At 31.7% G+C, this 15,650-nt stretch overlaps 1 long non-coding RNA gene across 1 annotated transcript; it reads left to right on the top strand.

Moving 5' to 3' along the window:
- Positions 1-5,872: 5,872 nt before the first annotated feature.
- Positions 5,873-8,766, top strand: LOC140178269 (uncharacterized). The gene is made up of 2 exons (XR_011870780.1): positions 5,873-6,642; positions 6,923-8,766. It is a non-coding gene; the product is annotated as an uncharacterized lncRNA (long non-coding RNA).
- Positions 8,767-15,650: the final 6,884 nt, after the last annotated feature.

Below are 15,650 nucleotides of genomic sequence, written 5' to 3'. Positions count from 1 at the left end.
AAGGCAACGGCTGCATATGCAACGCTGCCCAAAAACGTTGCCTTAGGTCCAAAAGTATTGCCATAGATCAAAAGCAACCTTTTGTCAGCCTTTAGGCAATACTTTTTAAATGTTGCCTCAACCTAAAAATGTTGTAGTGATTAAATAATTTTTATTTAATTTTGATTTTAAATTAATTTTTTATTTATTATTTAATTTTAAATTTTATTTTTTATTTTATAAATTATTATTTTATTATTCACTATTTATATTTATTAACAAGTAGAAACAACAATGAAATATATCTTTCATTAATTGTAACCTCCATAAATATTTTGACAATATGAATCAACGAATTTTTTATTGATTTGTTACATCCTAAAAATTAGAAAAATCGTGTTTGTTGTTTATTCAATTAATTTATTTGACACCAATCAATTAGTAAAAAACGAGTAGCGTCAAAAAAGTCGATTGGAAGTATAATACAGTCAATTGAATTGCGCACTAGAGTATGATTTTTTTGTATTCAATCGACTAAAAATATAGTACAATCGATTGAATTTTGCATAGCAATATCGATTTTTTCTTATTCGATTGATTAGAACTGTAACACAATCGACTGAATTGTCCAAATTGATCAATTACAAATGATACCCAAATGTACAAGGTAAAATACAAATATGTTGTAAAAATAAATAAAATGGATCAATGTGATCTTAGAAATAAAATAATAAAAATGATGATTCTACAATCCTTTCTATTATAATATTAATTAGCAGAGTAAAAAATGCCTCTATAGCGAATATCAAATACTGATGAATAAACATTTACATGTTTAAAGATGCTTCTGAGGGGTTTTAAGATCCAAGTACCGTCGGAGTCAAACTAATTCCACCACTGCTCGAGTTCGAACAACCATCAAGATTATATTTAATGTTTAAAATTAGATATAAGATTTCTTTAAAAAAGGTAACCATTATTCTTGAATCAAATAAATTGAAATATGAATGTGTATGGATTAAGATTTTACACCTACATACTTTCTTGTTTAAATTGATAATAATAAAAAATGATTGATAAATGTTATAACTGTAGAATTAGATAATTAAAAAATAAATTGATAATAAATATTTATTAATTATTAATCTTAATATTAAAAAAATAAAATTTGAATATCTAAATTAAAATAAAATTAAAAAATTTAAAAATAAAATTATAAAAATAAAATAAATAATCAAATAATAAAATAATAATTTATTAAATAATAAATTAAAACTTAATTTATAAATAAAATTAAATAATACTTTTTTAATAATTATTAAAAAATTAAAAATATATTTTATTATTAAGACTATTTAATAATTCAAACGGACCATGCATTAAATTTTTTACCAGATCAAAAAAGATCTTTGCATTCGTTGGAAAACATGTATATCGATACTAGATTATCGTTCTCGATCTTTTCCATTCTCACTTTTTCTAAGATGGTTTTTTTTATACTTTTTATTTGAATAAATTTTTTTTGTCTTTAGTTATTTGTCCGAAAATTTTTTATAATTTAAAAATGTCTAATTAATTATTAATTATTTAAATAATTAATCTAAATAATCTTTATAAATAATAATATATTAATAGTTCAAGGATAGTTTATATCAAAATTATTAAGACATTTATTTAAATAAAAATATTAAAAATATTTTTTTTATAAAAAATGATGTTAAAAATATATTTTATTTGTTTGATCATATTAAAAAAATAATATTTTTATAATATATCAAATTAAATTTTATAATTTATTATTTAATAATAAAAAAATACATTTTATATAAAAAAAAATTATAAAATCTTTATAATAATATCCACTTTTTTATATTCTCTAATCTTAAAAGCAAAGTAATCAATGTAGTATACATAGATTATATTATTCTGTAATGAAAATTACTCAGATTATTTGACTAGCACTGCGTTGAATAATAATAGAAAGCATTAGATGGTGACATGTGTATCTGATTCCTCAACATTATTTGCTACTTTACTTTCTCCCTTCAAACATCTTTAGCTAACTAGTTATCTTGTGATGGGAAATTTCGTTCTTTTGTACATTAAAATTAATTATTAATATAAAATATATATTAAAATATAAATATATATTAAAAAAATAAATTTTATATATATATATATATATATATATATATATATATATATATATATATATATATTAGTAACAGAATATATTTGTTTTTTTTTTTTCTCAATTCGTCAAAATTTATATATATATATATATATATATATATTAGTAACAGAATATATTTGTTTTTTTTTTTTCTCAATTCGTCAAAATTTAATTCCCCGTACCAACAGAGGTCAAAGGGTCAAATACAGTGAGAAATTCTTAGCATCTTACTGCATAATTGACCCCCAAAGATCATTCATCAACTTTTTTATTTTTATTGTATATTATTTTTTAAATAAAGAATGGGTGCCAGAATACCCGACTATATATGGTCAGAAAAAGTTACCAAAAAAAATATATGGTCAGAAAAATATGGTTGGTTATTGCAAAAGAAATCATGCAATTTTTTATAAGTTGTAAAATCGATTTTTATATTAAAGTACTGATTATGTCCTGTTAAGTTAATCTTAATTGGGATAATAGCGAATTCTTAGTTGAAATAGATTAATATTATTTTAGAGTGAAATAGGGTAGTTTGGTTAGTAAAAGAGAGATTTTAATGAATATTTGAATATATTTATCTAATTTGAAAACAACATTTCATATTTATTATCTATTATATCTATTATATATTTCTAATTTTACAATTAAAATGTACCACATGTCACTTTCTCATTATAATTAAAATTAAATCTTTCCCTCTAAAATTAAAGAATTCTTCCCTCCTCCTTACTAATTTTACAACTAAAATATGCTACATATCACTTTCTCATTACAATTGAAATCAAATCTTTTCCTTTAAAATTAAAAAGTTCTCCCCTTCTCCCTCTTCTTTTATCTATTTCTCTCATTCCTTCAACCACTCTATCAATTTTATATATCCTTATCAATATCAATGACTAATTACTAATTTGACAATCAAAATGTGCAACATGACATTCTTTAGTTGCATTAAAATTAAAATTAAAATATTAACATTGAAATTGAAATATACTTATATTATGTATCATATATTACTATTTAATTTAATAATCAAATATGTTACATGACACTCTCTTATTAAAATTGAGAGAAAATATTTTTTTTTTCAAAATTAATAAACTCCCTTTCTAAATTCTCTCATCTACCTCTCTCTATTTTTCTATTTCTCTCTACTATTTTTACTCTATATATAATTTATATTTTATATTAGTAATTTAACAAATCAAAATATGTCATCCAATATTTTTTTACGATTAAAACAAAATTTTTTCTTCCAAAATTAACAAACTCTCACTCTCACTCTCATTCTTCATCTTTATGTTTTTCTCTCTTTTCTCTCATTCTCTATTTTTTTCTATCTTTCTCTTCTACAGAAAATAAAATTAACAAAATAATATAATTTAAATTATTATTATTATTATTATTATTATTATTATTATTATTATTATTATTATTATTATTATTATTATTATTATTATTATTATTATTATTATTATTATTATATAGTTTTTTAGTTTTTTTTATTTAGTTTTAACTTTTTACCACGTATCTTTCTAATCTATATTTTTATTTTTCTTCTTTCAAATATTTATTACATATAATTTGGAGAGAATACTAATGTTATAATTAAAAGTTAGAATCAAGATTTAATTGTTTAAAAAATTAATTTTGAGTTAATTTTATAACTATCAGTATAATTTTTTATGCTAATATTAATATTTAATTATAATTTTATATACATAGAGAAAAAATATTATTTTTAAATAGCAAGTATAAAAATTAATTATTTTTATTTGTGCAACAGACTTAACAGTTAACACCTAATTAAATGTAAAAGTATACACATTAAATTGTTATAAATTTTAAATTACGAAAGTTAAAATTAATTATTAATAAAAAATTAAAATTTTTCATATAAAAATAATAACTAAAAATTTTATTATTTGATTTTTTATCTACAGATATCTTGATCTTTTTAGTCAGAGACTTTTGTCAATCTACAATTTTTTTTTGTAAAATTAGTTTGATTTTATAAATCTTTTGTGCTATGCATAATCTATATTGTCAGAACAAAGTGGACCGTGATTTTAAAAATTTTATATTTCTGTAATATTATTATGGATAAAAATACTAGTATATTTCTAATTTTACAACCAAAATGTGTCACATGTCACTTTCTCATTACAATTGGAATCAAATCTTTCCCTCCAAAATTAAGAAATTCTCCTATCTTCTTTACTAATTTCACAACCAAAATGTGCCACATGTCACTCCCTCGTTGTAATTGAAATTAAATATTTTCCTCTAAAATTAAAGAATTCTTCCCTCCTCCATACTATTTTTACAACCAAAATGTGTCACATGTCACTCCCTCATTGCAATTGAAATCAAATCTTTCCTTCCAAAATTAAAGAGTTCTCCACTCCTCCATCTTCCTTTCTCTATCTCTCTTATTCCTTCAACCATTCTATCTATTTTATATATTATTATTAATATCAATGACTAATTACTAATTTGACAATCAAAATGTGCAACATGATATTCTTTAATTGCATTAAAATTAAAATTAAAATATTAAAATTGAAATTGAAATATACCTATATTATGTATCATATATTACTATCTAATTTAATAATCAAATATGTCACATGACACCCTCTTATTAAAATTGAGCAAAAATATTTTTTTTCAAAATTAATAAACTCCTTTTCTAAATTCTCTCATCTATCTCTCTCCATTTTTCTATTTCTTTCTGCTATTTTTACTCTATATATAATTTATATTTTATATTAGTAATTTGACAAATCAAAATATGGCATCTGATACTGTTTTATTACAATTAAAATAAAAATTTTTTTCTAAAATTAACAAACTCTCACTATCATTCTTCATCTTTATCTTTCTCTCTCTTTTCTCTTAGTCTCTATTTTTTCTATTTTTCTATTCTACAAAAAATAAAATTAATAAAATAATATAATTCAAATAAAAAATATTATTATTATATACATATTTTTTAGTTTTTTATTTAGTTTTAAATTTTTACTGCTTATCTTTCTAATCTATATTTTTATTTCTCTTCTTTCAAATATTTATTACATATAATTTAGAGAGAATATTAATATAATTAAAAGTTATAATCAAGATTTCAATTATTTTAAAAAATTAGTTTTGAGTTAATTTTATAACTATCAGTATAATTTTTTTTATGCTAATATCTAATGATATTTTTATATATATAAAGAGAAAAATACTATTTTTAAATAAGAAGTATAAAATTTAATTATTTCTATTTGTGCAACAGACTTAACACCTAATTAAATGTAAAAGTATACACGTTAAATTGTTTCAAATTTTAGATAATGAATGTTAAAATTAATTATTAATAAAAAATTAGAATTTTTCATATAAAAATAATAACTAATAAAAATCTTATTATTTGATTTTTTATCTATAGATACCTTAATCTTTTTAGCCAATGACTTTTGTCAATCTATAACTTTTTTTTGTAAAAGTAGTTTGATTTTATAACTTTTTTGTGCCTTGCATAATCTATACTGTCAGAACAAAGTGAACCGTAGTTTTAAAAAATGTATATTCCCGTAATGTTATTACGGGTAAAAATACTAGTATTATTTATTTTATTAATTTATATATGATCACCATATTTTATTATGAAATATTTCATGTCAATAAATACTATTTTATAAATTTATATGTACATTTTGACAACTCAGCTGCAACTCCAAGCTCAATTACTCAAACGATACAATTTCAAGTCCAAACAAAAATACTGAAGATAAGCAAGGAGAATCTATCTGAGAAGGAGAAAAATGGACCAGAATCAACTGAAAACATATGAATTAGGCCAAAGAGATTGAGAAGAGCTCATGTATAGTTGAGAGACTATGTTAGGAAGTAACAGAGGGCCGCAGAGAATCATAGCTAGTGAACTGAGGTGTACCAAGTTAGTTAGAAAAGAGTGGGGAGTGACGTGAAGGAGGGTAGAGAAAGAATTAGTTAAGAAATTGTTAGGAGTTTCTCCCTCAACTCGAAAGAGGAGTATCCATTAATTTTCTCAAGTTCAATATAACGTCTCATACAATTTTATTCATACACTATTTTCTATTCTTCTTCTTCTTTTCATATAACATTTGGTGCTTTCATTGAGAATAATTCCACCATAGGAGTCACTGATGAACTCACACGTTCTCAAGCCGAGATCGTAGCCTTACAACGGAGCCATGTGGAGCTGAGTAGTCAGTTCACTGATAGTAACACTCAGTTGTCTGCTATAGAGGAAGCATTGAAGGAGTTCAACGCTAATTTGAAGGGGCTCTGAAAGTGAAGGAGTTGCTAGCTGGCTCACCATGAGAGGGAACTCTAGCTTCGTCACGCTCCCCATCTCAGCCGTTGGTACCGCATTTAAAAGGAATGAAGGTCAAGCTACCATTGTTTGATGGAGAAGGTGTGAAAGAGTGGGCGTTCAAGGTTTCAGAGTACCTTGAATGGTATGAGGTGCCTGATATGCGATGATCACCTTTCATCTGACTAATCTTGCATATAATTGGTACATATAAGGCATTAATAACAATATCCATTACAATTGAAAAACATTTTTGGATGCATTAATCACTAGATTTGGTCAAAATATTTTTTATTATCCAAAAGTTGTACTTAAAGAGCTGAAACAAGTAAATTCTGTTGATGAATATCACAATCAATTTGATAAATTGTCAAATCAAATCACTGATTTAAGTGAAGATTGGTTAATTTCATTGTTCGTTGCAGGATTGCAAGAATATTTGAAATGTGAACTGTTACTGGCGAAGCCTACATCATATGTTGATGCTGTTTTCTTGGCCAAATTATACGAACAGAAGCACCAGGCCTCTACCAAAGCTACTCTCGTAAAAACCCCATAATAGCACACACTACTCTTCCACTACTACACAACCAAACATGCCCAAACAACATATCAGCCCCATTAAACCACCTTTAACACAAGTCATATCGTCTACTCCTACACCTGTAAACACTATACCGTTAAGAATCTCATAACCATAAAGATTAAGCAAAAGAGAGAGAAAAGCTTATGTTACTAATCTGAAGATAAGTGGTCACTAACTCACTGATGTAAATCTACTTGTTACTTGCTAGTTGGTGAAGAAGAGATGCAAGAAATATTAAGAAAATCCGATCTATCCATTATAGAAACTACTGAACCAGAAAAGCCAATTATAGTTCAACCCACCCAGCTAGGGATTAGCTTTAATGTCCTAGTAGGCCAGTATCAACCAACTACTTTTCACTTGAAGGGAACTTATCTGGGACAGTTCTTATTGATGGGCGTAGCACTTACAATATTGTAAAAACAAGTGTGGCTGAGAAATTTTGCTTTCCAATGCGGCAAGTGACACCGCTCTAGGTGTTAGTAGGCAATGGAGAGGTGATTGGTTGTAGGGCACAGTGTGATGAGATTTCCTTAGTCATGCATGGATACCAATTTAATGTAAGTACCTATGTGTTGGATTTGCAAGTTACTGACATTATTCTCGGAGTGCAATTGTTGATGTGTTTAGGCTATGTAACGACTCATTATGGACTTCTAACCATGCAATATGTAGTGAATGATGTTAATATTACCCTTCAGGGTGATTGGCTACTCCAATCTGAAGGGATCAATAATAAAACATTACATAAGCTCGTGGCCAGCAAAGTGGTCACTGAATTCTATCATTTGCGGGTGATTAGTGAGGATAAAGGGGATGCCAAAGAAGCAGTATGATAAACCATTATTTTATGGTTTATATTGTGTTTAATTGTGTGGTTTTATCATGATCCTTACCCACTTATTCATTAAATTAGCATGCATTTAGATTTCCTTCCTGAATTTATTACATGTTTGAAAACTGCTTCCTAGAGACTTTAATTATTTATTTTTAATTCTCCTTTATTCCATTCGATGCCGTGATTTGTGTGTTAAGTGTTTCAGACTTTATAGGGCATGAATGAGTTGGAGATTGGAAAGGAAGCTAGCAAAAATGGAAGGAACACAAGAATTTGAGGAGATAACTAGCGAGAAGTGACGCGGTCGCATGGCTCACGCGACCGCGCGAAGGAGAGCAAATCGCAGCGACGCGGCCGCATGGCTCACGCGGCCGCGCGGATTGGAAAGCCCAAGCGACGCGGTAGCGTGGACGACGCGAACGCGTGGCGAGGAAAAGTGCGAATGACGCGTCCGCATGGATGACGCGATCGCGTGACATGTGCGATCTGCATAATCTGCAGAATTCGTTGGGGGCGATTTTGGACCCTATTTCGGCCCAGTTTTCGGCCCGAAACAGCAGACTAGAGTCAGAGAACATGCAGAAACAAACAACACATTCATTCAGAGACAGTTTTAGATCTAGTTTTTACTCTCTTAGGTTTCTCTCTCTAGGTTTTAGAAATTTAATTTTCAATTGATCTTAGCATTGGAACATTGAGAAAAGTTACTTCCTTATCAAGACTTCGTCATCCTAGTTCGTTTTCTCAACTTGGTTCTATTCTTCCATGTTCCTTGTTTTGTTCAATTTTGCTATTTGAATACTTTTATGATTAATTAATGCAAGGATTATTTCTTTTTAATTCAATTTCAATTCCAATAATCATGTCTTCTTTTAATTTCCTTTCATATGCTATGAATTTATTATTTACAATGCGTGAGTAGTTTCTTTACTTGATGGGGAGTTGATTAAAAAGGAACTCTTGAGTTGGAAGGATTGAAAGAAAATTTGTAATTGGGTTAATTGTTGGATTGTTATCCTGTCACCAACGCCAATCCCTTTGAACTAAGTAGGTTGCAACTTGTGAACAGATCTGGCATTCCAACTTGTTTGACTTTCCCTTACCTAGTAAAGGATAACCAAACAGAACAACCATTAATTATAAATTAATCTTACAATCACTCCATCAATAGTAGAAGTTCCAACCAATCAACTCCCAGTCAAGGCTTTTATCCATATTATTTAAATTTTCTCAATTTATATCCCAATTTACTTAGCTCAACTTCTTGGAACATCTGATTAATAAGATAGCACACTTTTCTGCAACTCGTTGGGAGACGACCTAGGACTTAAAACTCCCAGTAATTTTTAATCTAATTCTCTGTGACATATTTCTAAATTGATAGGCAGATTTTCAGTGAGTTAAGAACTATACTTGCAACGTAACCATTTTAATAATTTTTAATTTACCAGCTTCTGCGTCTCATCACAGTACTAACTGGGAAGGTCCAGCAGCTCTTGGATCAATTTGTGGTCGTGTTTGAGGGGACAACCAAGTTGCCGCCATCCTAAGATATTGACCGTCAAATCACTATCACTCCAGGGAAAAAGCCGGTGAGGATCTGACCCTATAAGTATCCACAGTTTCAGAAGACCAAAATGTCCAGATTGGTGGCAGAAATGTTGGAATGGGGGTGATCTGGGAGAGTCGGAGTGTTTTTTCTAGTCTGGTACTTTTGGATAAAAAGAAAGATGGTAGTTGGTGATTTTGTGTAGATTATCGGGCTTTAAATGCCATCACCATTAAGGATAAATTTTTCATCCCGACTATAAAGGATATCCTAAATGAGTTATTTGGGGCTGCGTATTTTTCCAAGATGGATTTGTGGTCGGGCTACCACCAAATCAGGATAAGCAAGGACACTATCCTTATGTCAGCTTTTTGAACTCACAATGGGAACTATGAATTTGTTGTGATGCCCTTTAGGCTTACTAATGCGGTAATGCCCCTTCAACCTTCCAAGCGATGATGAATCACATTTTTCAGCCCTACTTGAGGAAGTTTATAGCAGTGTTTTTTGATGATATTTTGGTTTATAGTAAATCGTGGGACACTAAAAGAAAATTACATATTCAACCACATTTTGCAAAGTTATATTTGAAAAGAGTAACCTATTCATAGAATAGGAATATGAATAAGCTACGCTTTTCTTCGTATTACCTTTTTATAGGAGAATAGGAAACACAATTGTGGCATCATGATGAATCCATATTTGATGATGATTTTTGCCTTGAAATGAGTGGATTTTATAATATAAACTTGAACTTATTCATTGAAATAGCATTCTTTTGTGAATTCTCCCTTAATTGTGTCTAAGTGTTAAAAACATAATTTTTGTGCTCTAAATTTTACTTTTATTCCATTCGATGTCTTGATATATTTGTTGAGAGATTTTAGGATCAATAAGTAAGGATGGCTTGAAGAAGTGAAAGAAAATCATACAAAGTGGAAGAACTCATGAAGATAAGTGTACCCTATTCTTTTGAATTATGGAAAGCATGCGTGATGAAAAGCGTAGTCTTTGGTTCTCAAGAGCATCACTTGAAAAGCGCACCCTATTATGAACACCAAAAAGTGTAGCTTTTCATACAGAAAATGTAGCCTTTGAGAATAGGTAACGACCGAATATGCATCCCCCACTAAAGTGTCTCCAAAGCCAAAAAAAAGCGTAGCCTTTTCTTAAGACATCATTTTTTTTATTTTCAACTACACTTTTCAAGTATAGCTGAATGGATGATTATCTTGTAGTGGGAGGACCACGTGCAACATCTAACTACTACCCTTTCTACATTGGCCCAGCATGAAATTTTTGCCAAGAAATCTAAATGCTCTTTTGCGCAACCTTAGGTAGATTACTTAGGACATATTTTTTGTGCCCAATGTGTTAAGGTTGACCCTACCAAAATTGAGGCCATCTAAGATTGGCCGAAGCCAACCTCCCTTAAGCAATTGCACAAGTTCCTTTGTTTTACAGATTATTACAAAAAATTTGTGCCTTATTATGCCAAACATGCTGCCCCAATGACAAATTTATTGAAGAATAACTTTCATTGAAAAAAAAAAGGTGGACTTAGCATTTACGAGTCTAAAATCAGCCATGGTCAATACACCAATTTTAGCCTTACCATATTTTTCTCTATCTTTTACAGTGAATACTGACGCATCTAACACCAGTGAAGGGGCAGTTTTATCACAACATGGACATTTTATCGCATATTTCAGCAAGAAACTCAGTCCCTGACTTCGGGTCACCTCTGCTTATGTGCGAGAACTATATGCCATTAGAAAGAGGTTTTTAATTAAGATAGACCATCAGGGGATAAAAGAACTGATGGCACAGGTTGTGCTGACACCAGAACAACAATATTACTTATCTAAATTGCTAAGATACGAGTTTGAGATTAAGTACCGACTTGGGAGGTTGAATCAGGTGGCGGATGCACTTTCCAGGCTCCTAGAAACAGAGACGAAGGTAGAGCTTTGCACCTGTCAGTTATCTAGTATTCAATTTGGTCCATCTTGCAGGAGGCTGTGGAGTGTGGCCCTTCTACCAAGGACCTGCTGGACGAGTATGATTGGAAAAAGTTAGAGCTGATTATGTGATGCGAGAGAGATTTTTGCTTTATCAGGAACAACTTTTCATACCTGATTTTAAAGGCCTGAGGGAATTGTTACTCGTTGAGTTCTACTTCATCCCAAAAGCAGGACATGAGGGAGTGTTAAAGATGTATAAGCTATTGGGTGAGATTTTTTTTGGTCCGGTATGAGGGCTAATGTACAGTGCTTCATAGATAGGTGCCCTGATTGTCAACTGACCAAATATGTTCCAACAAAATTCCAGGGTCTCTTGTAGCCACTGCCAACCCCAGCAAGATCGTGGATAGATATCACAATGGATTTCATTTTGCAACTACTCAAAACTACCGGATTCACAGCTATCTAGCAAGACGGGACATTTTGGACATTTTGTGGCTCTCAAACCCGATTTTATTACAAAAGACATTGTCCAAGCCCTCATCAGTTCAATGGTGAAACTTCATGGATTTTTAACAACCATTGTTAGTGACCGAGATCCCCTGTTCTTGAGTCGGTTCTAGAAAAATCTCTTGAGCTTTAATGGCACCTGCCTATACTACAGCATGTCTTACCATCTACAATATAATGGTCAAACGGAAGTCATTAACTGCTCACTCGAGCAGTACCTTTGGGTTTCACCCACTCCTACCTGAAGCTCTAGAGCTCATACCTTCTTTGGACAGAATTTTTCTACAATGGTACCTACCCACTAGGTGTTGGAAATGTCTCCTCATGAAGTCTTCTTTGGCTACCCGACGAGAATGCTGCCAGGATACATGCCAGGGGCATCGAAAGTCAAAGAAGTGGATGATTTTATGAAAGCCAGGAACGTGTTGAATTGTGAACTGAATTTCTTCCTCCAGCAGGCCTAAGAGAAAATGCGCTACCAAGCGAACCAGTACCAGAGACAAAAGAAATTTGCAGTGGGAGACTAGGTTTTACTCCGGTTGAAGCCGTTTCGGCAACACTCCCTCACTGTGAGCAATCATCACAAACTCAGTAAGAGGTTTTATGGTCCCATTCAAATAAGAACGGGTGGGACAAGTGGCTTACCTTTTGAATCTTTTGGCATCATGTGCTCTTCACCCTATGTTTCATGTTTTGGTCCTGAAGGAATATAAAAGGCCGCTGCCTTTAGGAGTTGCCGCTGCCTCCAAATTACCTTCCTCATTGCAGTCGCGCCCCACAACAGTGTTGGCAAAACGCACTATGATAACTCCTAATGGAACACGGGTTGATGTTCTTATTGATTGGGAAGGGGTTTCACGTGAAGAAGCCAGTTGGGTCCCTCTATTTGAGATTTGTTCCTTGTTTTCTGAGTTGGACCTTGAGGACAAGGTCTTAGTAGAGGTGGGGATAGCTGATAGCTCAGCTGCAACTCCAAGCCTAAATGATACAATTCAAATTCCAAACAAAAATGCTGAAGATGGCAAAGGAGAGTCTGAGAAAGAGAAAGATGGGCCAAAATTAGCTAAGGACATAGGAATTAGGCTAAAGAGATTGAAAAGAGCTCATATATAGTTGAGAGACTATGTTAGGAAGTAATAGAGGACTACAAGAAATCATAGCTAGTGAGTTGAGGTGTACCAAATTAGTTAAAAAAATGGAGAGTTATGTGAGAGAGGATAGAAAAAAAATTAGTTAATAAATTATTAGAAGTTTTTCTCTCAACTTAAAGGAGGAGTATCTGTAAACCCCATTAAAATCGGTAACTAATTAGTCAATAAATTGAATTTTAATTAGGAGAATTAAAAATGCAAAACTAATATCAAAATAGGATAGAGTTCGTGAAAACGAGAATTTTGATACCAATTTCGAAAAATTTGGCCCAAAGTTAGACCGAATTGGCCGAACCGGTTGAACCGGGGCCCAAACTGGGCCCGGGGGTCCAACCGGACCCATAACTTAAAGGAGGCAGCAGCTACTTCTTCCCCCATTTCATGCAACGATACCAAACAGATTGGGGGAGGGAAGAAGAGCTCTCAAACCCTCATCAACCTTTGATCCACCATAACTTCTCCGTTTGAGCTCCGATCGCTGCACCGTTCACGGCCACGCATCCAGCGCGTCGAGTTCTACATTTCTATCGGATCAATTTCACCGGTAAGCTCCATTTTTGTTTCATAATCTCCATCCCCTTTCTATTCTTGAAATTAAAACCCTATAGTGAGATTTTGCCAATTTTGATGTTCTAGGTTCGATTTAGCTTGTGGAGCTTCCTGGGTTTGAGTTGCTACATGTGTGGGAGCGGTAAGGTTACCCAAATCTTAAATTTAATTTTTAATCCATTAGGTAAAATATGAATCGGTAATATATGTGTGTATTAGGTACAAATTAAGTCCATATATATGCATTGGAAGCGAAAAGTGAGTGTTTGAAGGCTTATGGGTGATTGAAGCTTAGTTTGTGGCTGGTTTCTTTGAGTGTTTGGGGCTGTGTTCTTGCTTGTGAGGCTGTATTGGATTGAATAAAGTGATCGGCCAAGGTATGGTTTAGGTTTCGTGCGTTTAACATTTAAGGTGTTGTGAAAACTTAGGCTAGAAGAACCATAGGTTAAGTTGAATTGGTTAATTGCATTAAGTGATTAGTCTTGTGAAGTTGTTGAATAAATTATGGATGAACATGTGTTGGAATTTATGAGGTGTTAAAGTTGTTGAATGTGTGATCTTGAAATTGAGCTAGTGTTAGAAATTATGAGCATGAATTGTTGGTATTGAATTTGTGTTCTTGAAACCATTAATGAAGGGTTGATATATGTTAATGGAATTTAATTGACATATGTTGATAAAGGGTTGATACATGTGATGAAGGGTTAGTATATGTGAAGAGTTAATATATGTAAATGAGGGGTTGTTTATATATGTGATGCATGTTGATATGTATTGGTGGTTAAGGCTTGTTGGAATAGTGAAAGGTAAATTGGAAGTGGTTGTTAATGAAATAGGCTTGGTGTGTTAGTAATGTGCATGTCTTGATGGTAAGGAACTTGAAATTGGTGAAAATGAGGTTTGGAAGCAAATTGGTAAAAAGTGAATTTTGGTGAAATTTGGAAGTCCATAACTTACTCCTCAAATTTTGGATGGAATTGTGGTTTGTTTCAAATGAAAGATGGTTCTGTAAGCTTTTAAACGATATCAATTTTGTGAAAAACGGAATTTTTTGGAGAAAGTTATGGACGGCGGAAATTTGGTATATAAAACTGTGATGCAGGTGCTAAAATCTGGTTTGTAGCAGCTTCCTGGTATTCTGCCAATTTTGGAAAAATGCCCATCCACACGTACGCGTGGCGTGGCATTTTAACGATGCATGCGCGAGAAGCCATGCGTGTGCGTGAGAAGCTAATGTGCATGATCACGCGTACGCATGACTCACGCGTACGCGTGATTTGCTATTCGTTCCACGCGTACACATGGCCTCTGTTTGCTGCAAACTGGATTTTGGCTGTTTAAACCAGATTTTCACTCCTAAACCTCGATTTTCCTTCACTTTTAGACTTAGGATATAGTACTGAGTCCAGTAGATAATTGAAGCTAGGAAAATAAGATAACTTGGGGGTAAAGTAAGGGGTAAATGACGACTTGTGTGAAGAAGATGAGAATATTAAAGAAGTTTGACGCCAAGACTTGATAAATGATTATATATTGATTATGAAAATGAAATGGCTTATGAATGATGATATCTGAGATATGAGTTTCCCTGGGTAAGAACCGTGGCTTGCCACCACGTGTTCCAAGTCGAAACTCGATACTCTATTGACCCTACGTCGTAAGGGTGACCGGACACGTATAAATTCCCGGGTATGGATAGCCCCCATTGAGTGATTGAATGATAATTGATTATGAAATCTATGCATAGACTCATGGGATGCGCGACGGGGGACAGTCTAAGGTTTTCAGACTTGTCGGGTTGGCTAGATAACCAACAGATGAGCCTTATCAGCCATAGGACAGGCATGCATCATATACATTTGTGTGTTTTGATTGCTATGCATTTCTTGGGTTTGCCAAATTGAATATATACCTCCTGCTATCTGTTATACTTGCTACTTGCACTATCTGCTTATTACTTGTGCGTGAACTTGTTTGGTTGCTTGTTTCTGCTGAATTATGGATGA

The sequence above is a fragment of the Arachis hypogaea genome, chromosome 14, assembly GCF_003086295.3.
Source record: "Arachis hypogaea cultivar Tifrunner chromosome 14, arahy.Tifrunner.gnm2.J5K5, whole genome shotgun sequence".
Lineage (NCBI taxonomy): Eukaryota > Viridiplantae > Streptophyta > Magnoliopsida > Fabales > Fabaceae > Arachis > Arachis hypogaea.
This window is presented reverse-complemented; position numbering and strand designations above follow the sequence as displayed.